The sequence below is a fragment of the Pristiophorus japonicus genome, chromosome 8, assembly GCF_044704955.1.
Source record: "Pristiophorus japonicus isolate sPriJap1 chromosome 8, sPriJap1.hap1, whole genome shotgun sequence".
Taxonomy (NCBI): domain Eukaryota; kingdom Metazoa; phylum Chordata; class Chondrichthyes; family Pristiophoridae; genus Pristiophorus; species Pristiophorus japonicus.
In genome coordinates this window covers 234,832,165-234,857,271 of record NC_091984.1, presented here as the reverse complement: position 1 = coordinate 234,857,271, position 25,107 = coordinate 234,832,165, and the positions used below count along the sequence as shown (strand labels likewise).

Sequence of the window (25,107 nt, the reverse complement as noted above, 5' to 3'; positions counted from 1 at the left end):
AGAACTATGTTCTCTGATTTGTAGCAAGCTGTCTCGACAACTTTGAAAGCAATGTTTTCACATGCTGTAAAATGTTGGCAGAGAAAGCTTATTGCCCATGGGGAAATCCAAACTATTCTGTACAGGTCATACGTAGGATCCTGAACCACGATAAATATTAGGAGATATCACATTATGTTTCTAAACATAGCCTTTCATTTCAAGAGATTTCTGGAACACCAATTTGACCAACGTTTAAAATTCATAATTCTTTTTACACTCCTGGCTTTGTTGAAGCAATGGACAACTTCAATTACATAGTGTCAGCTGTAATTACTGTATGGAGCTGAAAATTATTGCACGCCACACATTATCATTTGTATATCATCAGGCAACTGTTTAAAGTTTACATGCCGATGGGAAAATAGTGCAATCTGCAAACGTCTGCTTCTGTAAATCCTCCATTATATATTAGAGAAAAATAAAGCTAGATTACATTAACTCAATCCAGATTCACTCTCTCTTGGGTTCCAAACCTGATTCACTTCTGAATTGCTTGCACTAACTACAATAATCAAGCGCATTGTGGCACATTCTGCATGAAAATTATATACTGACATGGTCACGGTCAGTTTCCCTTCTTCCAAGATGAAAGACCTCACTCCTCAGCTGAGCTCCATTTTGCAACATAAATAGGAACAAAAAAATTCACTCCGCCTTCATTTGACATCACAACTTTGTGGACGGTGAGGGCACAATGGACAATTCTAAACAGAGACATGATTGCTGCCAGTTTCAAACAGTATACAAATCCCCCATTTCACCCTGAAATATGTAACCATATCTTCAGATTGCATGGTGTCAATCTTGGTGGACACCAGAGACACAACTTCTTAATCAGAAGGCAAGCAAGGCTTGAGCGGTGTTGACCAACCTCTCCCCTGTGAAGTGCCCTATATCATTCAACTCCTTGGCAGTGGAGACTGGGATTTGAAATCCATCCTCAGTTTACAAATGAACACTGCTATTCCAATCTCTGAACCACTTACTACAGGAAGGGCAATGAATTCAAGGGGAGACACAGTGGGTTATTCCAATCCCTTTAAGTGGGGTGTGCTGTTAAACAAAATACTTGAGAACTAACAACCTCATTGCACAAACAGTCCAACTGAGTGCCAGTCCGTGCTTGAAACACAAAACCACAACCACATCACCGCTGCTACTGTATCATTAGAACTACTGAAAGAGCAAGCCAGGTTACTGATTGAATAAAACTGCACAATCCAACTTTTAAGGATATATTACACAAACATTTTACAAATCTCTAGCTACTTACTATAAATCTTTTTGACAGCCCTGTCTGTGTGAATGACTCTTCAAGTGTACAACAGAAGGCCTTGCTGTTCATGAATTAAAAACCTCAATCTAACAGAAAATTACACAAAGAGTAATCTCTGAAAGCCCCTTGTTCAATTCTTATTAGTGGTTCATGAAAACTAATTGAGACAAATTTGAAGATGAATTAGGGAGCTAATCTTGGTGCACAGAACTTAAAACTTCCTCCACGCCACTGGTTTCTTAAATGGCTTTTACGGGCCCCATTGCCATGGTGATGTCAATATTCATACTCATGATGAATGGGTAGCATTGTCAGGTCCAGTAATTTACCCCTTGATTATAAAAGTTAGTTTGCTTGTGTTACGGCACAAAAATCAACCTCCGAATCAATTGAAATCACTGATAGTTCAATGAAGCCATTCACAAAGTATATAGAAGAATGCTCAAAATGTGCTTCATGAGACACCCATATCTCTGTGACTTATCTATAACCAACTGATAAGGAAAATTTAATTTCTCTTCTATAAATGTGTCAGGCTTTCTCTGTTCATCTCCCCTGCATTTCAGGCCAACACTCCAGTCAAAATTCAGTGTATCAACTCATCATGGTTCAGTGAATGGATAATTGATGTGTTAAATGTCATCCAAATGCAGGATTTGATTTTTTTTCCCTAGACTTCATTCCAAAAAGCAGAAACAAATCTGTCACAGAAGACTAGGTCTTCTCTCCCAAGAGATTGCAGGCATAAAAAAATTACACTGGGTTATTAGAAGTAAAGTGGCCAGGAACATTATGAATACACAAGGGAAAAGCAAGAGCCTACCCATCAGCTACTTCAATAAACAAAAGAGATTCTAAAACAAATAATGTTTTAAATACTCCTACCTACTGTATGCAAAGTTTAGCATAACTTGAAACCACTCAACCCGAAAAAGGACCACAAAACTCTAGTAAACGTCAAGAGGTCATGCTGAAATGCATTTCTGAAGTCCCATTTAGATGATGAACATGATTCAGTTCATATGACAATGATTGTACTGGATCTATCTGAGGAGAATTGTTATGCTATTAGGCACAGCAGCTGGAGAACAGTAAAAGTGGCACAGACCAATTATAATCTGGGGTCAGCTAATATCCTCAGGCCAAATGAGACCTGCATCAAATGCTATTATTTGATTGACTGCTTTAAAATTAATTTTGCTGGGAGGATCAAAAGATTGTGAATTTGACTCCCATTGTTGCCCACACCTCCAACTCCGTCATCATGGTTGGGAGAGATCTGCCAGGGCTCAAAATGAAAAGAAAATCTCTATCTCTTACACAAACTTAAGTAAAAGTATTGCACTGTTTGAACAACAACACAGCTGGTCAGAAGTCTGCAGCTGAAGTTATTTTACAACATGCAACATTCCTAAGAAAATCAAAAGCCTAAAGAAAAAAGTTTTGCTACTGTCCAAGACTATGATATGAAATGCTGAAATAATATTGATGCCTATATAAGACTAGAAGTTGAAAGGGATCGGCTGTCAGATAAGGTTCTTTTTATATCATGTCCACAACTGCAAGAACAGTATACTCTGGTATGGGAATACAGGTCAGGTCTCAAACAGACTTTAGGGCCGAATTTGCCCCGCACTTAATTTGGGGCAGTCATTTTGCAGATAGAAATTTTTTTTCGACTAGTGCGGATTTGACCTCACTGTTCCAAAAAAATGTTGACTGCGCTAACCCAGCGTTTGCGTGGCACTCAGCGCCGCACTGATGTCAGTGTGTCATTGATGTGTCACGTCAGGGTGCCGCGTCACAACATCCCTCCCCTTCTCTTAAATGGGAGGACGCTGCGATCTGAGCAGCACATTAGTGCCGCCCATTGGACCACCAGGAAGGGTGTCGGCCGGGCCAGAGGCCCAGCACCCAAGAGGGAGTGCTGGCCTACCTGTTGGCGGCCCGGCCGAACCAGCGGTCATCATTGTCGGGCCGACTAAAAAGTTAGCCAACACAAAAAAGATGACGGCCGCTGTGGCAGCACCTCCCCTTTAAGGGCAGCTGGAGCGCCACAGCCACCACAGTTTTGCGCAATGAGAAGCGGTTGGTGGCATCGTCCCATGCAGACCTCACTCCTGCAGGGCAATTTTCCCCCGTGGGACGTTAAGGGGTTGGCGCACACGGCGATGATATCATTGCCATATGTGTGCTGTACTAATGTGCTAATCGAGGGATGCAGCGCAAACCACTTTTCGCCGGCGGATCCCATTGGATAAATCCGCGTGGGTCAATTTGGCCGCCACTCCCACGTGATAACATATTAGCGCTACGGTAGCGCCGGCCGACAGTGCTAACTGGCCCTGCGCAAAGGGCCAATTTCAGCCCCTTTGGTTTTCCGAAAGTTAAGAGTTGTCAAGGGAAAAAGCAGTTTTCGACATGGAAGAAACCAAGCTTCTTGGAGGTAACTTTAGCAACGAAGGAAATATGGGAATTGCACTTACCACCAAAGAAAAGTTATACCAAGAATGCCAATAGATGAAGGGTAGAGGTGACTATTGGTTGGACTTTCAAGAGACGGGAAGAAACTATATTTGAAGAAACTAAATTTTCATTGTTCCACTGAAGAACAAGATGATGATTAAAATATAGTCATTTAGCCATTGTGTGAGACGATTGAATATTTTAAGAACCGAGGGGGTGCGATCTGAAAGTAGTATTGATTGTGGAAAAGAATCATCAGCAATAAAAGAGTAGATAGTTTTGGAAAATAAGTGAAGGGAAATTATTCTGGAGTAGAAACAGCATGCGACACAGAACAGAACTTGGAAATCTGAGTCAATAGAAAAATACTGGGGGATAAGTCATCAAACTATGGTACTTATGGGTCAGACGATAGGAAACTAGATAGCCATAAACATACAAAAGCAAAATACTGCGATGCTGGAATCTGAAATAAAAACAAGAGAAATGCTGGAAATCTCAGCGGGTCAGGCAGCATCTGTGGAGAGAAAAACAGAGTTAATGTTTCGGGTCGACGACTCTACGTCAGAACATAGATTGATAGGAGGTCATCCAACAATAACTTGCGTAGAAATGCACAGTGCTAGAGGCTACGGAGATGTTGAAAGCAATGATGGATGATTCACTAATGCGGTCAACAATAGAGTTCCAGAGGTATACAACACAGGCAATTGGAGCAGCCATGCTGAAAGCCATATTGGTGATCATGGTCTGGGCTAGCATCCCAGATAATGGATAATTTCAGAATTTAGAACAGTAGCTATTGATACAAGGGCAATAGGACTGTGGTTACAAAGCTAAGTGGGAACACCTTTCTAAGCAATTAAATAAACATGAACAAATTTATAAAGAAAGACTAGTATTTATATAGCGCCTTTCACAACCTCAGCACATCCCAAAACGCTTTACAGCTAATGAAGTACAGGTTGAACCTCTCTTATCCGGGACTCCCTTATCCGGCACTACCCCTCATTCGGGAACATTCCCGGCATGCGCAGAACGCGGCCAGTCAAAATCCTCTAAAAATATCAATATTAAAAAAAAAACTTGGCTATTTACACTTGCACGGCACATTTCAATCTCAACTGACCCAAAATAAATGTACCCAACTTCGGAGCCGACACCTCGGGGCACGCCGTCCCGGGCCGCCGCCTCCCCCACCCCCCCCATCTCGGGGATCACCGACACCTCGGGGCTCCCCCCCGAGCCCGCTGACACCTCAGGGCCCACCGGCTCCGTTGACTCACCTTCCTTTTGCATGGTGCTGGCTCATCAACCAGCAGTGGATGTGTGAGGTATTGATCAGCATCATCCCCCCGCACTGTGCTCAGGGCTGGTGTATGGCTCGATGGGGAAGGGGACAAGGAACCGCTACTCCAGCACGAACGCCAATTGTTGCTGGTCCCACTCCCGGAGTCGTTCCTGGAGTCTCCCCACGCTGGCACAGGGACAAATCAAACAGGAAGATTCATTCTCACCCCGTCTAACCCATTGTGCTCAGTAGAGCCAAGTGTGAACCACATGTGTGAGCACAGAGATATCAGCGGGTTGGCGGGCCCCAAAGTGGCCTGAGGTTGGGAGTGGGTTGCAAACGTGACCTCCCCTCATCTGACAAAATCCCTTATTCGGCGCTGGCCAGGTCCCGAGAGTGCTGGGTCAACCTGTACTTTTAAAGTGTAGTCATTGTTGTAATGTAGGAAATGTGGCAGTCAATTTGCACATGGCAAACTCCCACAAACAGCAGTGCCAGTGCAGCCTTTGGCCGCCTGAGGAAACGACTGTTTGAAGCCCAAGACCTCAAAACTGGCACCAAGCTCATGGTCTACAGAGTAGCAGTGATATCCACCCTCCTATATGCTTCAGAGACATCGACAATGTACAGTAGGTACCTCGAAGCACTGGAGAAGTACCACCAATGCTGCTTCCGCAAAATCCTGCAAATCCATTGGTAGGATAGGCGTATCAACATCAGTGTTTTCTCTCAGGCCAACATCCCCAGCATCGAGGCATTGATCACGCTCAATCAGCTCTGATGGATGAGCCACATTGTCCGCATGCCTCTTACAAGACTCCCGAAACAAGCACTCTACTCAGAGCTCAGTCACGGCAAGCGAGTCCCAGAAGAGCAGAGAAAACGCTTCAAGAACATCCTTAAAGCCTCCATGAAAAAAATGCAACATCCTCATCGACTCTTGGGAATCCCTGGCCCAAGACGGCTCAGTGGAGGAGAAGTTTTCGAGAAGGTGCGGAACATTTTGGGTCTCTTCGTCTGGAGGACACAAAAGCCAAGTACAAACAGCGGAAGGAACGTACGACAAACCAAACACCCCACCCACCCTTCCTTTCAACCACCACCTGCTCCACTTGTGGATGAGTCTGTAGATCCCATATAGGACTCCATTAGTCACCTTAAAACTCATAATATTAATGGGGAAGCAAGTCATCCTCGACTCCGGGGGACTGCTTAAGAAGAAACAGAATGACCAGATAATCTGTTTTTTTTAATAAAGTGATGGAGGTTGAGGGATAAATCCCTTGCTCTTGTTCAAAATAGTGCCATGGGACTTTTTTACGTCCACCTGAGAGAACAGGCAGGGCTTTGGTTTAATGTCTCATCCAAAAGTCAGGTGTTCCGACAGTGCGGCCCTCCCTCAGTACTGCACTGTCAGCCAAGATTTTTGTGCTCAAGTCTCGAGTGGGATTTGAACTCTCAACCTTCTGACTAGGAGAGGAGGAATGCTACCCACTGAGCCACGACCTAACTAATTCCAGAGAGGAAGTATGGTGAACTAGTAGCAAGAGATAGGAAACATCATAGGACAAGGGCAAGTTCAGAGGCACAATTCAAAGGATAAAGGGAGGGATACCATCAAGACCAGGAGTCTTACTGAAGTCTGTAGTTAGAGGATCCAACATACCTGGTAGTCGTAAGTATAAAACTCGATGTCTGTCATAATGATCAAACAGAATGGAGGAAAGAATGGAAGAGTTAACATCGGGGATGTACCAGCTTGAAGATTATTTCTGCGACCATACGCTGGGAAATTTGTTTTTATTCTTTTGGCTCTGTATGAAGTAAATCAGTCAAGCCCACATTACTAACAAACATGCATTTGTGAAGATGATTAATAAGGACAACCAAATGGTAGAAATGATTGTGTTGCAGCAGACTATTAAGAGGAGGTTCAACACTGCCTCCAGTGAGTCAGCGCAGCCTTCAGCCGCCTGAGGAAGAGTGTGTTCGAAGATCACGGCCTCAAATCTGCCACCAAGCTCATGGTCTACAGGGTTGCAGTGATACCCGCCCTCCTGTATGGTTCAGAGACGTGGACCAGATACAGTAAACACCTCAAATCGCTGGAGAAATACTACCAACGATGTCTCCGCAAGATCCTGCAAATCCCCTGGGAGGACAGACGCACCAACATTAGCGCCCTCGACTAGGCCAACATCGAAGCACTGACCACACTCGACCAGCTCTGTTGGGCGAGCCACATTGTGTCAGGCATGCGAACAAGACTCCCAAAGCAAGCGCTCTACTCGGAGCTCCTACATGGTAAGCGAGCCCCAGGTGGGCAGAGGAAACGTTTCAAGGACACCCTCAAAGCCTCCTTGATAAAATGCAACATCCCTACTGACACCTGGGAGTTCCTGGCCAAACACCACCCTAAGTGGAGGAGGAGCATCCGGGAGGGCGTTGAGCACCTCAAGTCGCATCGCCAAGAGCATGCAGAAAACAAGCGCAGGCAGCGGAAGGAACGTGCGGCAAACCAGTCCCACCCACCCTTTCCTTCAACCACTGCCTGTCCCACCTGTGACAGAGACTGTAATTCCCTTATTGGACTGTACAGTCACCTAAGAACTCACTTTTATAGTGGAAGCAAGTCTTCCTCGATTTCAAAGGGCTGCCTATGATGATGATGATTAAGCAAGTGTAATTAACCAGGATAGCTGAAGCAGAGGCAGAACAGGTGACCACTGGCATAGCTTTAGGTATATTTTAAGAGATTGCTGTTTAAGTACATCGGTTTCACAGATTGATATCTTAAACACGAGATTATATTTCCAATGGTCTTAAGAATTGGACGCTCTTCGTGCATCAGTTAGCTAGTTATCAGTCGTTTGATCGGACTGCAACAGACACGGATGCAAGATGCAACCTGTGGGTAAGAATGCCCAAGTAATTCCAAGAAAGACTGTAATCAATAGGGATCTGGCATCTACTCCCTTGGAAAAGCATTTGTTTTTTGTTTAAAACATTTACAAAGAAAGTCATTCAAAGGAACTCAATGGCTGCTTTGTCTGTTTAACCCCTTCATGTGCTGGTTCTAAGTTGTGTTATTTAGACTAACTTCAACAACTTACTGTTACTTCTTTCCGCTCACAAATGATCATGTGTGAGTAAACCTGTTTGGAAGTTCTGAACGTTAGGAAAGTATCTAGCGTGACCAATATTAATCGTTCTCTGAAGTGATGTGGACACAGTGGAAATCCAGTGTATAAATCAAGGTAATAAATGGTTCGCTTGAAGCATTCTAACCCAAATTACTGAGCGCACAAGGTCTTGCTTCGATTCATGCGTGTTGGGTACTAGAAAAACTATTTAGAGAAGCCTGAACCATAAGAATGGATGAAGTTGGCTTGCAATCCTTCAGACTAACCAACATTGCAGCTGTAATCGGCAGAATTGCCATATTCCAACATGATCCTAGTGGCTACAAACCGATGAGAAATGAAAACCAGCAATTTCATTTTATATGAATGAAACAGTGAAGATTGAAAGCTTAATATTTCCCCTTTGTAATCTACTGTTCCCATTTGAAAGGCTGCTTGCTGATTTTGCACCCAATCTGAAAAGAAATACTGCCCGAGGCTGCATCTAACTTCACTTCATTCATTTAAAAAAAAAATAAAACAGGATTTCCTCTGAACAAGTGACAGCCACAAGAAGCTGAAAACATTCAATACTGAATGTTGTGTGGCTTAGCACAAAGTCACTGACTTGGGGTTGAATTTTAATGTACCAGTTAGTTTTGTTATTGAAAACTAAAATTAATACCATTAGATATTGCCTTCCAAGATTGAAATGGTGACCTCCAGTAATGCCCAAGTCACCTGGCGATATTTTGATTTTGGCAGGGGGGGGGTTTGTGAAGAGGAAAAAGTAAACCGAGAAAGTTTGACTTTTCCCTGCAAACACCAGAGCATCAAAGCTTTAAAGAAAAACTAATTTTGCCATGCCATCCTTTAAAATTTGAGGTAGGAATTCTAAATACTCTACAATTCTTGAAAGGATGACATCGGTATTTTGCACAGCAGCATTTCTTGGAGGAGGGGCAACTGCATCTCTCTCTCCCCCCCCCCCCCCACCCCCCCGGCAACTCTTTACAGTGTGGAGCAAAGAGGAAAAAATGGTAATTGCACACATGTCCTATCAATCTGTTGTCAATCTTGATTTACAGGTGCAGTTCTGGTTTTTCTACACTTTGTTCACATGACTAACAAGAGGAACCAGTTATGTCAAATACTGTGAAATAACTCCTTAGCTCCACTTACAATAGATCATTTGTGACTCTTTCTTCCGCCCTTCCCTCTGGCTCATTTCAGCTAGTCAGAATAAGCACATGATCGGTTGTATCGCAGGACCAACAACTCGGTCCCACTTACTGAGAACAGACAGATCCTTTCAGAACAAATCTAAATCTGAGGCAATCCAATTTAGAGCTGTGTTTATATAGTGAGAGATCTGTGCTAGTGGTGTGGTCTTCCAACCTGTGGGTCTTACAGTTGGCTAAAACCAGAAAATAAATCTGCTGGGAAATCGCGACTACGAGTAGCTGGATAGACGCAGTATTAAAAGGAGACAGAAAGGAGCCTAAAAATGCTTTAATAAGACTACTAAAAAAATTTCATACTTCGGTTACTTTTTGAGAGAAATCCTAGCCTGTATTTAAAATGTTTACTTTAAAAAAAAAAAGATTTTTAATGTCTTTGCTTACTGGGGAGGAGGCAGAAAGTTTAGAATTATATACCCTCTTCCAAATGCCTCAAGGGGAAAAATAGTGTACAGATTAGTATGCATCACAAAAGGGCTGAAAGCTATTTGTATTGAGCTGGAACCATTAAATTCTAATGCACTGCAAGATTTTCCAGTTTTTCTTCATACTTACATAGGATTACATATAAAGTACTGCACAGAAACAGGCCATTACAGGCCTAAGTGGTCCCTCTTCAGCTAACCCGGTCAGCATAACCTATTATATAATATATAACTATATAATATATACAGCATAACCTACTACTCCTTTTTTCCTCTTTGCTTATCCAGCCTTCCCCTCAGATATAGTGTCATCTGATTGAAGAACTGGAGAAACTTGTGCTTTTCAGCCTTGACAATAGATGATCTTATGTAAGAAAACTAAATTGTGAAAATTACTTGCAACTAAATTGTAAGAGTTGGACAAAAGAGATAAGTTCAAGGTAGGATAAGGCAAATCAAGGACTAATGTCAGGAAGTTCTTAACACAAAGCGATTAACACACAGGCTTCTAGGTGGAGTAGTGGAGATAGAAATGTTGAAATCATTAAAGAAACACTGGATGTCACATTGGGTGAGACTCTAGGTTTATCTGGATATATGACAAAGATGAGCCAAACATCTACATACTTATTTTGTGATCACTGCCTTATGAAGAATAATGTCCCTCTCTCCTTCCCCCCGCCCCCCACCACCACCCCTGAGATCCAGGTGCCATATTCATGATCAGATAAGCATGACTGCAGCACCAATATTGAAGTGAAACAGGGCATCATTAACACCAGCAATAAGCTGGAAAGTATAATGGTATCTTTTATACTGCAGGTGCCAGTTTGACACCTGTCTCTGCTTTGAAGGAGCGAGAACTCCACCAGCACAGTTTTGTTTGCTCTGTGTATGTGCTGGAATGCACGGGAACACTGCTCACATGCACCTGGATGGCAGTAACATTTCTGCTAACAGGTCACTGTGTGTCTTTGCTAATTTCAAAATCATAAGGGGCAACTAACTAAACTTATTTTAAACTGTATTCTTACAGCTTAAAATATGCCATCGTGCCAGTTGCCATTATACTTCAGCAGGTTTGAAGGCTAGAAAAATTCATACCAGTTACCAAAATTAAAATCAGTACTTTAAAGAAGATAAAGACTTGCATTTATATAGCACCTTTCAGGACCTCAGGACTTCCCAAAGCGCATTGCAGCCAATGAAGTACTTTTTGAAGTGTAGTCACTGTTGCAATGTGATAGTGATCAGATAATAAATTTTTTTGAAGCGATGTTGACTGAGGGATAAATATTGGCCAGGACACCAGGGAGAATGCCCCTGCTTTTCTTCAAAATATTGCCAGGGGATCTTTTACGTCCATCTGAGAGAGCAGACAGGGCCTCGATTTAATGTCTCATCCAAAGACAGCATCTCTGACAGTGCAGCGCTCCCTCAATGCAATGTCAGCCCACATTTTTTGTACTCAAGTCTCTGGAGTGGGACATGAACCCACAACCTACTGATTTGGAGAGAGTGCTACCAACTGATGCAGCCCAGTTAACCTGTACCTTGCGTCTTAATGCAACACTCAGTTAATTGACCTAAACATATTGTGCTTTGGAGGTTAGATATTAGATCTGATCCAAACTAAGAACGAACAACTTCAGTTTCCAATTGTCACTGAATCCAGAGGTGGTTCCTTCAGTACCAAAACCAATTAACCCATCCATTGTGTCTTGCTTTGTAAGCTCTTGCAGAGATCTGTCACGACAAATAGATAGCGGATCTATTTTGTAAAGGAAGTATTTAGGCTCTACTCCGTTGTCGTGATACTTAACTATCAAATCTCATAAAGCTATCAAATTTCATAATACTAACAGCAATTAGGCACATACATTCCATGGTCTTTACATTCTCTCTGTTTTAAAGGCAAGCCAAGCAGCGATCCTTGCACAAGGGTTAACTAGATCCTAATCATGTAGCATCTTGTAAAGAAATTCTTTAAAACTGTGTGACAGCAAGGAATGGCACATTGGAAGCAACAGGCTGCTTGCCTATTTTGTTCTGCTCTGGTTTTACAGCAAGCAAGTTTCAGCAAAACAGTGAGTAATGGAAGTGGATCTCCTACAACTTTAGGATAGGACTTAGAGAGACTTAAAAAAAATAACTGCACAGTTTGGATGTGTTTCCATTCCTTTGATGCTGAACATTGTTATGGATAGGCTTTGGATAGGTTAAGCGAATGGGCTAAGGTTTGGCAGATGAAATACAATGTCGGAAAGTGTGAGGTCATCCACCTTGGGGGAAAAAAAAAAACAGTAAAAGGGAATATTATTTGAATCGGGAGAAATTACAACATGCTGAGGTGCAGAGGGACCTGGGGGTCCTTGTGCATGAATCCCAAAATGTTAGTTTGCAGGTGCAGCAGGTAATCAGGAAGGCGAATGGAATGTTGGCCTACATTGCGAGACAGATGGAGTACAAAAGCAGGGAGCTCCTGCTGCAACTGTATAGGGTATTAGTGAGGCCGCATCTGGAGTACTGCGTGCAGTTTTGGCCACCTTACTTAAGGAAGGATATATTGGCTTTGGAGGGGGTGCAGAGACGATTCACTAGGCTGATTCCGGAGATGAGGGGGTTACCTTATGATGAGAGATTGAGTAGATTGGGTCTTTACTTGTTGGGAGTTCAGAAGGATGAGGGGTGATCTTATAGAAACATTTAAAATAATGAAAGGGTTAGACAAGATAGAGGCAGAGAAGTTGTTTCCACTGGTCGGGGAGACTAGAACTAGAACAGCCTCAAAATACGGGGGAGCCAATTTAAAACAGAGTTGAGAAGGAATTTCTTCTCCCAGAGGGTTGTGAATCTGTGGAATTCTCTGCCCAAGGAAGCAGTTGAGGCTAGCTCATTGAATGTATTCAAATCACAGATAGATAGATTTTTAACCAATAAGGGAATTAAGGGTTACGGGGAGTGGGCGGGTAAGTGGAGCTGAGTCCACGGCCAGATCAGCCATGATCTTGTTGAATGGCGGAGCAGGCTCGAGGGGCTAGATGACCTACTCCTGTTCCTAATTCTTATGTTATGACAGAGAATCATATTTTCCAGATTTTAAATTATTAAAAGTTATTTGTCACAAAACCTAAAAGCTGGATAGAGTGCATTGAGCATAGGAAACACATGATGGATTTTTCTCCACAATTTACACTACACCGGGACAAATTCCATTAAAGAAGCAGGACTTTTTGCTAGGTCCCTCTAAAAGATCTTTTCTATTTAGGGCCACGAGAAGTGTATGCTTCATCTGAGTGGACTCAACTGGTCAGCAGGGCAGTAGGACAAATGTAGCATCAGCTTACATTCCTGGACTGAGGCTAAAGGACATTGTGAAAATATAGTATACTCTCTATTGCATCACCTCCATTATCCATAAAGCAGTCATGTGCCACATTGCTATTTGTGTGTGTTTATTTAACAGGTTCAGAAAATCTTGGTCATTATATATTTCATTAAAATAGAGCATAACATGCAATTTTGCTGGTGTGGTATTTTGTTGTAGCACTTCGAGTCTACAGGATTCCCTACGATTAAAAGGAAACCTCGGGTAGCATATGCGACAAAATAGTAATTTCTAGCTTTATACAGTTTCAAGTATTTAAAAAGTGGGAAGACAAGTGGATAAAATTATTTTATGAAAAGCCTACATTCCCATAAATTCCAGGTTTTATAAATACAGCAATATAATACAAAAGCAGAGGTAATGTAAACTTCTACAAATTATTGGTTAGGTGCATTTGGAATTTGGTGGCCAATTTTGAAAGCTGGTGACCCAGGAGCAGGACCATACGAGTACACCCGTGTCAGGTGTTGCTCTGCACCACTCCTCCAGCATGATATTTAAATGACAATTTTCCAACCTGATAACCAACATTAGTCCAGACTCCCACTCTGTATTTAAAATCAGAGGCAGCCCAATGGGATAGGGAAAGTGGGAGGGAATTTAAAATTAGAAGTGGGAAGGAGATAAATTTTCCATTTACATATCACAGCACCAGAGGACTCCACCTGATAGGAACAAGTTGATGGAGACACATTGATTGAAATGTGAAGCAAGAGAGAAATATATTAGTGGATAACAATTAACTTGAAGGTGGGCGGAGGCTTTGTAATGTTGTCAGTTGTCTTATGGAAATTTGGGGGAGGGGGGGGGAAATCATCTTATATGTTGCCTTATACAAAGAGTGATGCAGTTTTACATTTTGATGTTTTAGTCACTTGATTTTAGCTAACAAAGCATCCACAGGTTTATACTCCATGTACTATATATTTTTGATGATGTTTAAAATAAGTGAATGACTCTTTGAATGTAAAAAAGTGCTTCTTTACTGTAGAATTTTAGGTCTGTTTGGCATCAATCATGAACTGACAAGACTGTCTGGTTTCATGTCAGACAGCCACATTCTGATAAAGAGTCTGTCACAGTACTTAGACACTTATGCATGTTGACACGAACTGGAGTGCCTGACCATATTTGAGAAACTGACAGAGAACTTATCTTGACAACTGATCATCTTTTCATATAAAAATATCCTTATTTGTCAATTGGCATCACTTTGGCCGAATTGTAAGACTGACAACTGTAACACCACTTCAGCAAAGGCACCATAGCATTGATTTTGCTCAAAGGGCAAATGTGTCAAATGTTTGTTACCAAGAGATTATCACTTTGCTTAGAATTTTTATTAAGAAGTGCAGATCTCACAATGTATTTTGGGGGGAATCAGTGTGATTAAAAAGCATTCTCTGTCGATATCATCTTGTTGGCTAAGACAAAATGTCTGGGAACGGAAAATGATACAGTAAATTGGTCTTTCAGGAATTTCATCCCCTCCAATTCTCTCCTCTCCTGAAGGGCTAGCTAATGCAGGCACGGACAGCCCTTCAATACTCTCGTCCAAATGGCTATACATTATGTGCAAGTCTACATGGTGAACGCTAGTGGGTTAATTGACCATGAAGAGCATCACAGCTGTGCCTAATCTTGTCCTCACCCAATAATTAGTTTCAACATCCGCATTGGCAATCTTTCCAGCAGGAATCCTAGCTGGTTATTCTCACCTCCCTAGCCTAGGGCTGTTGAAACCATGTGTTAACACCTCTACTGAGAGAACGTTTTATTATATAGAAGTACTGCACTTCCCTTGGTTATACTTGGGGGACTAAGACTAGATATTGAGACTCTTGCAAGCTTACCACTAAAAGAATTAAGGTGTAGGACCCGAGGGTCATTCCGGAGACCTGAAAGTCACTGCACTAGCAATCAGGAAAAAACAACCTTGGCTGATTTTTTACCCCCGAGACACTAAGGCTAATTGGAAAGCACTGACTGCCAACATGGTTGAAATTATCCAACAGCAGAGACTGGGAATTAAACCAGAGATCTTCTGGTCTGTATGGCCCAGCAACACACTGCCTTTACCAGAACTGTAAAGCTTAAATCATAAAACGTGATTCACGAACAACATGTGCTTGCTGTCTTCACGGCCGCAGTACATTTAAGACTTGGAGACATGTAACAATCCCCCTTCTATGTAAACAGGATAAAAATGCAGCCAAGTACTGCAGTGGCAATTCACTGGCAAATTCCACAACACTTGCATCATCACACAGCAGAACATGCATTCAGCGGAGCTCCAACATGACATTCTGATGATCTGCTAGGATCAGATTCAAGAACTAACGAACTACAGTACGAATGCAACATTACCATACTAAAATGCGAGGAAAGTGACAACTTCTGTTGTGTGTTTGTGTGCATGAAATTACTAAACAAATGACAGCACAACATATTGGGATGTATATGCGGCCTGCCTAGCAAACGCGAGACAAATAAACTACAGACTCAAATCATGTGATCTTTTCATTTCATTTATCTAGATAAGCACTATTTCTTCAAAACAAAGTTGCCCAGCAGTTAACATTGTGATACCTCTGACATGGCACCACAGACAGGTGGGACATAGGTTAACACCTACAATTCCTTAAAGTACAAGAACCCAATCTCAGCCTCGTCACTGTCAGAACCTGGCAGAGACCAGTATATCTCACCAGAGGAGCACAGTCTCCACTGTTTCTCCTTTTTCCGTGTGATCTAGGTAGAACCACCTGAGTGCGGGCTGGTTGGCAAAACTAGCTCAGTCACACTAAACTACAACAAGTTTTCCCAGAGAATTTTGGTTCCAAATTGAAGTCAAAATTCTATTGGTCTGTCAAGGATTTTTTCTTGATTTGGACAAGCAGAAAACCCTGCTGAGAAACCCAATAGCACAGTAAATATTATCGTGCTTTGAAGTACCCAGCTCATGCCACTGAATGACACAATTCTTGGTTTTGGCATTGTAACACACGGCTTGGTTTATACCTTGTGCCAATCTGTAACTGGAATTGGGGAAAATGTTTATTCCCATGCCACCAAGAGAGAGAGAAGGGAAGGGAGTGATTTTTTTTTATTTTAAAAGGGAAAAAATGTCATTGGTTCATAGCTGCAATAAGAAAATCATCGCCATGTGGCAACATAAAAGGAAGGGAGGCAGCAAGGAAGAATCTTTAAAAAAAACGGGGAAAATGTCAGTGGTTCACAACAGCAATAAGAAAACCATTTCTCAACTCAATGCATTTCAAGATGGCTCCTTCTCATCTGGAGCTATCAATGTTTAAACAGTTATAATTGACCTCTGATCTCAGGAGCTTATAAGGTCATTGATCTGTTAACTCTGTTTCTCTCTGCACAGATGCTGCCTGACCTGCTGAGTATTTCCAGTATTTTGTGTTTTTATTCTCAGATTTCCAACATCCACAGTAGTTTGCTTTTGGATGCTTTTGCCTACTTTCTCATGGCAATTACTAGAGCAATGGCCTACAAGGGAGAGAGATTGTTAACAAGCCTAATATCGCACCCATGCTCCAGACCCCTGAATACCTTAGTAGCAACATCACAGGAGATCCACTAGTATAAAGAATCAATGGAATGCTCCTTCAACTCTGCTCTGGACGCTCAAGTTCCCAAGTCACTCGTCATCTCCCACTACTACCTCAAGTCTGAGAGCCGAAAGCTTGAACACGCTTGGCATACAACTGACCTAGTCCAAGGTCTCCAAATCTGGTTCAAGCACATTAAGTTCTACTGTGCTTCACTTTCCTCAGCCAAATCCTATTACTCCAGGATCATTCTGGAGGGCAAGTACAACCTACTGCTCATTTTCTCCATGACGAACCACCTCCTCAGACCTCTTTCTCCTCACTCCCCCCCCCTCCACTCTCACCTTCAACACCAAACTTAAAGAGCTTGTGGAACTTTTTCATTTGTTACAAGTTTGTGTAATCTGAATCAGCAGCACAATATTAATATATGGAAATCATTTATTGTAATTAAAATAACTATTTTCACTCAACTAAAATCACGTTTCAAAATTGTGTAGAACCCAAACAGTTCCGATTATCATTCATTTTATTTTTAACTTTGGGGGGAAAAAAAACTTGCAGTTGATTTCAACCAATTTGGGGACTTGATTACAGGAAAGAAAATAAAACCTGAAAATCAAATTTATTAAATTTATATTAAAAGGAGTTCAAAATATTTAATTGGAACAATATAGTCACATAAAATATATTAGGATGGCGCAGCTGCAATCCTGAATTGCATGACTGAAGGATATTCGGTCCACAAGATGTGAATATGGTAGCAGCCTCATACCAGTGACACACCATGATCTTTCTATCACATGTATGAATAGAAGGGCTGCAAAATGCACAAAGAAATTTGCAAAACATGTCAGCTGTGTGGGTGAAGTATGGTTCTGTCAAGTTCTGAGATGGCAGACAGCTTATATCATTGAATACTGAAAAAAATGCCGCCTCAAATTGCCTGGAAGCAACTGAGCCAGTATCTAATGCTTTCTCCACTCAACTACAAATTTTATTTGTAAAGGCCCACTAGCGATTTGCAGTTGATATCCAATGCCACTGCTATTCTGTTTAACAGTAGCTAGTGGCCACAAGACAACAGTTCTCCTTGACAAACCACAAGTGGTCAACTGACACCACAGCAGCATCTCCCAGCCAAAGCTGTCCTTCTGGTAACCTTGATTAAAAAGACACAGGAGGTAAATAGCCAACACCTCCCACAATTAACCCACTTGCAACTGAATTTTAAATAAAAATGTGAAACTGGATTAATGGATCAACTTGCAGGGAGGTCTGAATATAAGTGCAACAGGATTAACCAGTTCAAGCTATTACCAAGTAATTGCATTGTTTCAGCAAAGGCTCAAATATAAGTAAGTCTGCCAGTTTTTACAATAAAGTGGTTTTAGGACTTTTTCAAAACCACAATAATCCCAAAATCAGATAGTAAAAGCTTTTACCGATATATAAAACGGAAAAGAGTGACTAAAGTAAATGTTGGTCCCTTAGAAGATGAGAAGGGGGATTTAATAATGGGAAATGTGGAAATGGCCGAGACCGTAAACAATTATTTTGCTTCGGTCTTCACAGTGGAAGACACAAAAACCATGCCAAAAATTGCTGGTCACGGGAATGTGGGAAGGGAGGACCTTGAGACAATCACTATCACTAGGGGGGGTAGTGCTGGACAGGCTAATGGGACTCAAGGTAGACAAGTCCCCTGGTCCTGATGAAATGCATCCTAGGGTATTAAAAGAGATGGCGGAAGTTATAGCAGAAGCATTCTTTATAATCTACCAAAATTCTCTGGACTCTGGGGAGGTACCAGCGGATCAGAAAGCAGCTACTGTAACGCCTCTGTTTAAAAAAGGGGGCAGACAAAAGGCAGGTAACTATAGGCCGGTTAGTTTAACATCTGTAGTGGGGAAAATGCTTGAAACTATCATTAAGGAAGAAATAGCGAGACATCTAGATAGGAATAATGACCAGATAATCTGTTTTAATGATGTTGATTGAGGGATAAATATTGGCAAGGACACCAGGGATAACACCCCTGCTCGGCTTTGAAATAGTGCCATAGAATCTTTTGCATCCACCTGAGCGCGCAGATGGGGCCTTGGTTTAACGTCTCATCTGAGAGTGCTGCACTTCCAACAGTGCAGCACTTCCTCGCAAGTGAGGCTTGACCGACAATCTTCTGACTCAGAGGCAAGGGTGCTTCCCACTGAGTCACGGCTGACACACCTGTGAATGTACAGTAGAATGATTTTAACAAATGTCTTGTTTGTCTCAAGCTGATGTGGAAAACACCATCTTCCCAGCCATTTCATCTGGGCCTGATGCCCCAAATGCTGAATTTTAATCTGCAGTCCCAAAAGCTGCATGTTGTGGATTTAACTCCTGTCGAGTTGAATTTCACATAAAAGCAATGTCTTCGTATAAGTTACGCTTGGGTTTTGTAGTCAAATAATTCAGAAATATAATAACCATGCCATGTCATTATATAAAATGTGCAACATTTACTTATACAGAATAAAGACCACTTACTAAGAAATAAAGCATTTGCTCACAGATGGGAAATGAAAAACTACACAAATTTGGCCTCTAATCAGTTAGTTAGTTAGTTGTCTGAATCTTTTAAAGAATGCAATTCCAAGTGGATTAATAAAAGTATCCTCAGGACAGGTAGGTGGCATAAACTGAATATTAAGCTGCATTTATAACATTCGTCCAGGAGCCCAGTGCCCATGATCCATCTGCCATTGTTAAACCTGCTTCCCACAACTCATTGAGAGACTCGAAAACGCAGATAAAACTGAACCTCTGTGTGCCATCATTGCTCCTGCAATCTCAATTAAAAGAACAGTATAAAAAGTTAGAATACTGAACAAACATGACATATTACTATTGTTTGTTTACATGGCATATAATATGTGCTTTAGTCCATTTAACCCTCGATTTTCCTCACCCTCCCCATTTAGAATACCAGATCGGCATCTTTCAAGGGCAGAGAGAGAAGATGCAGGTACGAGCTTTTGCTAAACCTCTCTGCAGTACCTTGCTGTACTCCTATATCCCATACTACTCTGTGGTGCTATACTGTACTCCTGCACGCTACAATTTTAAAAAATTGTTAATTGCACACTACTGTAATCACTGAATGCAACCACTTTCTAATGTCGTTCAGACAGATATATTAAGTCTCACCATCAGGACTTCAAAAAGAATCAAGTTGCTACGATGACTATGACTCTCTGGACTCTGGGGAGGTACCAGCGGATCGGAAAGCAGCTAATGTAACGCCCGTTTAAAAAAGGGGGCAGACAAAAGGCAGGTAACTATAGGCCGGTTAGTTTAACATCTGTAGTGGGGAAAATGCTTGAAACTATCAGTAAGGAAGAAATAGCGAGACATTTAGATAGGAATAATGCAATCAAGCAGACACAGCATGGATTCATGAAGGGGAAATCATGTTTAACTAATTTACTGGAATTCTTTGAGGATATAACGAGCATGGTGGATAGAGGTGTACCGATGGATGTGGTGTATTTAGATTTCCAAAAGGCATTCGATAAGGTGCCACACAAAAGGTTACTGCAGAAAATAAAGGTACGCGGAGTCAGAGGAAATGTATTAGCATGGATCGAGAATTGGCTGGCTAACAGAAAGCAGAGAGTCGGGATAAATGGGTCCTTTTCGGGTTGGAAATCGGTGGTTAGTGGTGTGCCACAGGGATCGGTGCTGGGACCACAACTGTTTACAATATACATAGATGACCTGGAAGAGGGGACAGAGTGTAGCGTAACAAAATTTGCAGATGACACAAAGATTAGTGGGAAAGTGGGTTGTGTAGAGGACACAGATAGGCTGCAAAGAGATTTAGATAGGTTAAGCGAATGGGCTAAGGTTTGGCAGATGGAATACAACGTCGGAAAGTGTGAGGTCATCCACCTTGGGAAAAAAAAACAGTAAAAGGGAATATTTTGAATGGGGAGAAATTACAACATGCTGAGGTGCAGAGGGATCTGGGGGTCCTTGTACATGAAACTCTTTTTGGATAAGAACAGTGACCACGACGTGATTTGAACATGCAACCTTCAGATTTGGAGTCAGACACGCTACCATTGCACCATGAGACCCAAAAAGTTAGTTTGCAGGTGCAGCAGGTAATCAGGAAGGCGAATGGAATGTTGGCCTTCATTGCGAGACGGATGGAGTACAAAAGCAGGGAGGTCCTGCTGCAACTGTATAGGGTATTGGTGAGGCCGCACCTGGAGTACTGCGTGCAGTTTTGGTCACCTTACTTAAGGAAGGATATACTGGCTTTGGAGGGGGTACAGAGACGATTCACTAGGCTGATTCCGGAGATGAGGGGGTTACCTTATGATGAGAGATTGAGTAGACTGAGTCTTTATTTGTTGGAGTTCAGAAGGATGAGGGGTGATCTTATAGAAACATTTAAAATAATAAAAGGGATAGACAAGATAGAGGCAGAGAGGTTGTTTCCACTGGTCGGGGAGACTAGAACTTGGGGGCACAGCCTCAAAATATGGGGGAGCCAATTTAAAACCGAGTTGAGAAGGAATTTCTTCTCCCAGAGGGTTGTGAAGCTGTGAAATTCTCTGCCCAAGGAAGCAGTTGAGGCTAGCTCATTGAATATATTCAAGTCACAGATAGATAGATTTTTTAACCAATAAGGGAATTAAGGGTTACGGGGAGTGGGTGGGTAAGTGGAGCCGAGTCCATGGCCAGATCAGCCATGATCTTGTTGAATGGCGGAGCAGGCTCGAGGGGCTAGATGGCCATTTCCTGTTCCTAATTCTTATGGTCTTATAACATCATTTTATTGTCTACTTCAGATATTAATGACATCAAGGCAACAGCTAACAGATTAACAGTGCAAGGGAGCTCAACATACATTTGAAAGTGTATGATCACTGTTGCAGCTTGATTCTTTTTAAAGTCCTGATGGCGACACTTGGTGAATCTGTCCGATTGAGCGGCATTACAAAGTGATTACTCATTTGAAAGCGGTTATGTTTGTATGCTAACTGCTGGTTAGTTGTAACTGGGAAAAAGTCTTGAAAAGAACATTAAAACAGGCTCTTTTCAAAAAAATAAATTGGGCCATGCACTGGCATAACAATGCAAATTTAGGACCTGTAATCCTCCACACTGCTCCTTAGCTGCAATACTGTAGGAAGGCCAAGTGGATAGGAGGAGGAAAAATAGATCAGAAAGACTTAAAAATGTATTCATCCAACGAGTTTCAAATTTGCAGTGAGGGGCCAGGGAGCATAAAGGTTTTCATCTTAGTCATGCATCATGCGTGGTACAGAAAAGATAATATATAAATATATATATATTACACACATATATATATATATTTTTTTTTTAATAAAAGATTCACCCTAAAATAAAGGTGAAACTATACAGTAATAACATGGTAGATGCCCAGGATAATGGTACCTCATGGTATAATAGGATTTCAAAGCAATTTTAGAATCAACAAAATATAATCCTGCAAGGGACTGCAGATTATTATAAATTAATATGCCATGTAGAATGGAACATCCGCTGCATCACTCCAAGTGAAAAGATAATGTTCTGGATTCTGAAGGATTAAGCAATAATGGTACTACGGGGTTTCAATGTCTTTTCAGATTCTACAACAAAAACACAAACCAGACAAGAGAAAGAGAAGGTCACAACAAATACACCGAAGGATTAACAGAGTATTTGCATAAACTAGGATTTTCCTCTTCAGCTTTCCAAATTTCATCCAACTTCCAAATTACTGCTGGGAAATCTGGTTTCACAGCTATGTTCATGTCTCTACATACAGGTTGCCTGTACATCTTAGCACTCCGTATATTAAAGCAGAGACCAATGGAGAGGAATGAATATCTGGCAAAACTGAAAGGATAGCCGTGCCAGCGTGTATTTGTTGTGATGTTTTCTTTCCCTGAAAGACTTACTTCGTTAAGCCCACACTCTGACCACCACGGATACCCTGAGCCAGTTCAGCTGTGCTATTGCTCCATAAAGTAAGCGCCAAGTTTTGGGGCCCCAGTTTCGAGCTGCGCCTAGAACGGCGCAGTCCCGACCTGGATGCCCGTTTTTCGCGCCACAAAGTGCGCCTAAAAAAAACCTCCAGATTCTCCACCTCCCTGCAGGTCCTCTGGCCCTCGGTGCAGCGCAGCAGGAGCTGTAGGGGGCGGAGCCAGGTCCCTGCGCTGAAAACAGTGCCGGGACCTCTGCACATGCACGCTACAGTGGACGCGCATGTTCAGTAGCTCCAGGCGCCTAAAACTGTGTGGGAGGGGCTGAAGCACACAGCCCCTAGCCCTGGCCGAATGGCCTCACTGGGGCTGCGTGCATAAGGCTCCTCCCACGGCCAGCTCCTGCTTCCGCCCAACCCACCCCGGACCAGACACCGACCTGACTCCCGCTTCCCCCCCGCCCCCGGACCCGACCCGACTCCCGCTCCCCACGCCCCCGGACACCGACCCGACTCCCGCTCCCCCGGACACCGACCCGACTCCCGCTCCCCACGCCCCCGGACACCGACCCGACTCCCGCTCCCCACGCCCCCGGACACCGACCCGACTCCCGCTCCCCCCCCACCGACAATCTCTTTTCCCCCTCTTCCCCCCCCACCCACCAACAATCTCTTTTCCCCCTCTTCCCCCTTCCACCCCACCCTCCCCTCCCCCCAACTCCCCCCCCAACCCCCACCTCTCTCCCCAACCCCCACCTCTCTCCCCTCCCCCCCCCCTCCCCATGCAGAAATCAAGCGCAGGCAGCGGAAGGAGCGTGCAGCAAACCAGGCTCCCTGCCCACCCTTTCCCTCAACAAATATCTGTCCCACCTGTGAAGTGTGGTTCTCGTATTGGATTGTACATAAGAACTCATGCTAAGAGTGGAAGCAAGTCTTCCTCGATCCCGAGGGACTGCCTATGACTTTTAACCCTTCTGTAAGTGAGCCAATTAATTGCGCACCTAAAATACTTTGCCAGTTGGCATGATTCTGTGATAACGTCATAAGAAATACTAATTTTCATCACGAGCATTGATGCAAATTAGACATAGATATAAGATATACACACGCACATAGAATGGAAAAAATTAGTACTGAGAAGAAAGGAGAGCAAAACACAAGAGGCGTGGCTTATACTTTGCATCATGTATTAGAATCTTGTCCCCACCAATTAAAGGGCAGAAAGTAAATTGGGTGACATGTAAGGCAGCAGCTGATCTGATCGCATCAGTCTCTCACTGAGCCACTGAGGTTAAGATTTCCCCATAGTCAATGAATGCTGAGGTTCGGATATCAGTGAGCAATAATGCCATCATAGAAGGAGCCCGTGCTAGCTCTCTGCAAGAGCATGCAGCCACACATGGATTTAGAATTGGGAACGGTGGACTAATAGCTGCACATTGGCCTCATTAATATCATGGGTTGAACCACGAAGGAAAAAAGAACTTGCATTTATAGATCACCTCATCAGCTCTCAGAAATATCTCTAAGCATTCCAGACAGAACAAAAAGAAAAGATTTATGCAGCGTCTTTATCGACCACTGGACGTCTTAACGTGCTTTACAGCCGATGAAGTACTTTTGAAGTGTAGTCACTGTTGTAATGTGGGAAACGCTGTAGCCAATTTGCGCACAGCAATCTCCCACAAACAGCAAATTAAACGTGTGCAGTTACAGTTAGGTGGGACTGAATCAACACAGGCTATTGCACAGCTTGTGAAATAACCCAAAACTCCCAATGGGAGAACCAAAATGTTTTACAAATACAACCATTCACACCAATATAATTATGAACAGATGTAGAGATAAAAAAAAATTAAAGTGATGAGTAAGCTAATGACAGAACTTTGCATAGAGCTGTCTTTTATGCACATGGCGTAAAGATGATGGCCCTGACATACCAGCCTCGCCAGGTCCGCATAAAAAACATACGGACCCAGCGAGGCCTCACAAAAGCCGGTTTTCGGCACGCAATGCGCATGCGCCAAAAAACAGCTTTTCCGATCTGTCAAGATATCTCTCGACAGATCTTACGCATCCCCGCAGCAAGGACATTCGCGCGGGTGAGATTAGGCTATTTGCCCATCTCTTGCTCAGCGAATGTCCTTCAAACTCTTGCGCCTGGTAAAAACAGGTGCATAGCCTACTTTTACCAACACAAGAGTTTTAAAACGCAAGAAAATAACATTTAAAAACACATTGTTAAAAACCCTGTCCACTAAGATAAGTTTCTTTTAAAACCTATTAAAATAC

The 25,107-nt window shown here is 42.6% G+C and overlaps 1 protein-coding gene across 12 annotated transcripts in view; it reads right to left on the bottom strand.

Annotated features, from left to right (window-relative positions):
- fbrsl1 (fibrosin-like 1) overlaps positions 1 to 25,107 on the bottom strand; it is a 908,758-nt gene that overhangs the window by 672,574 nt on the left and 211,077 nt on the right. The gene's annotated exons all lie outside the window — the stretch shown is intronic.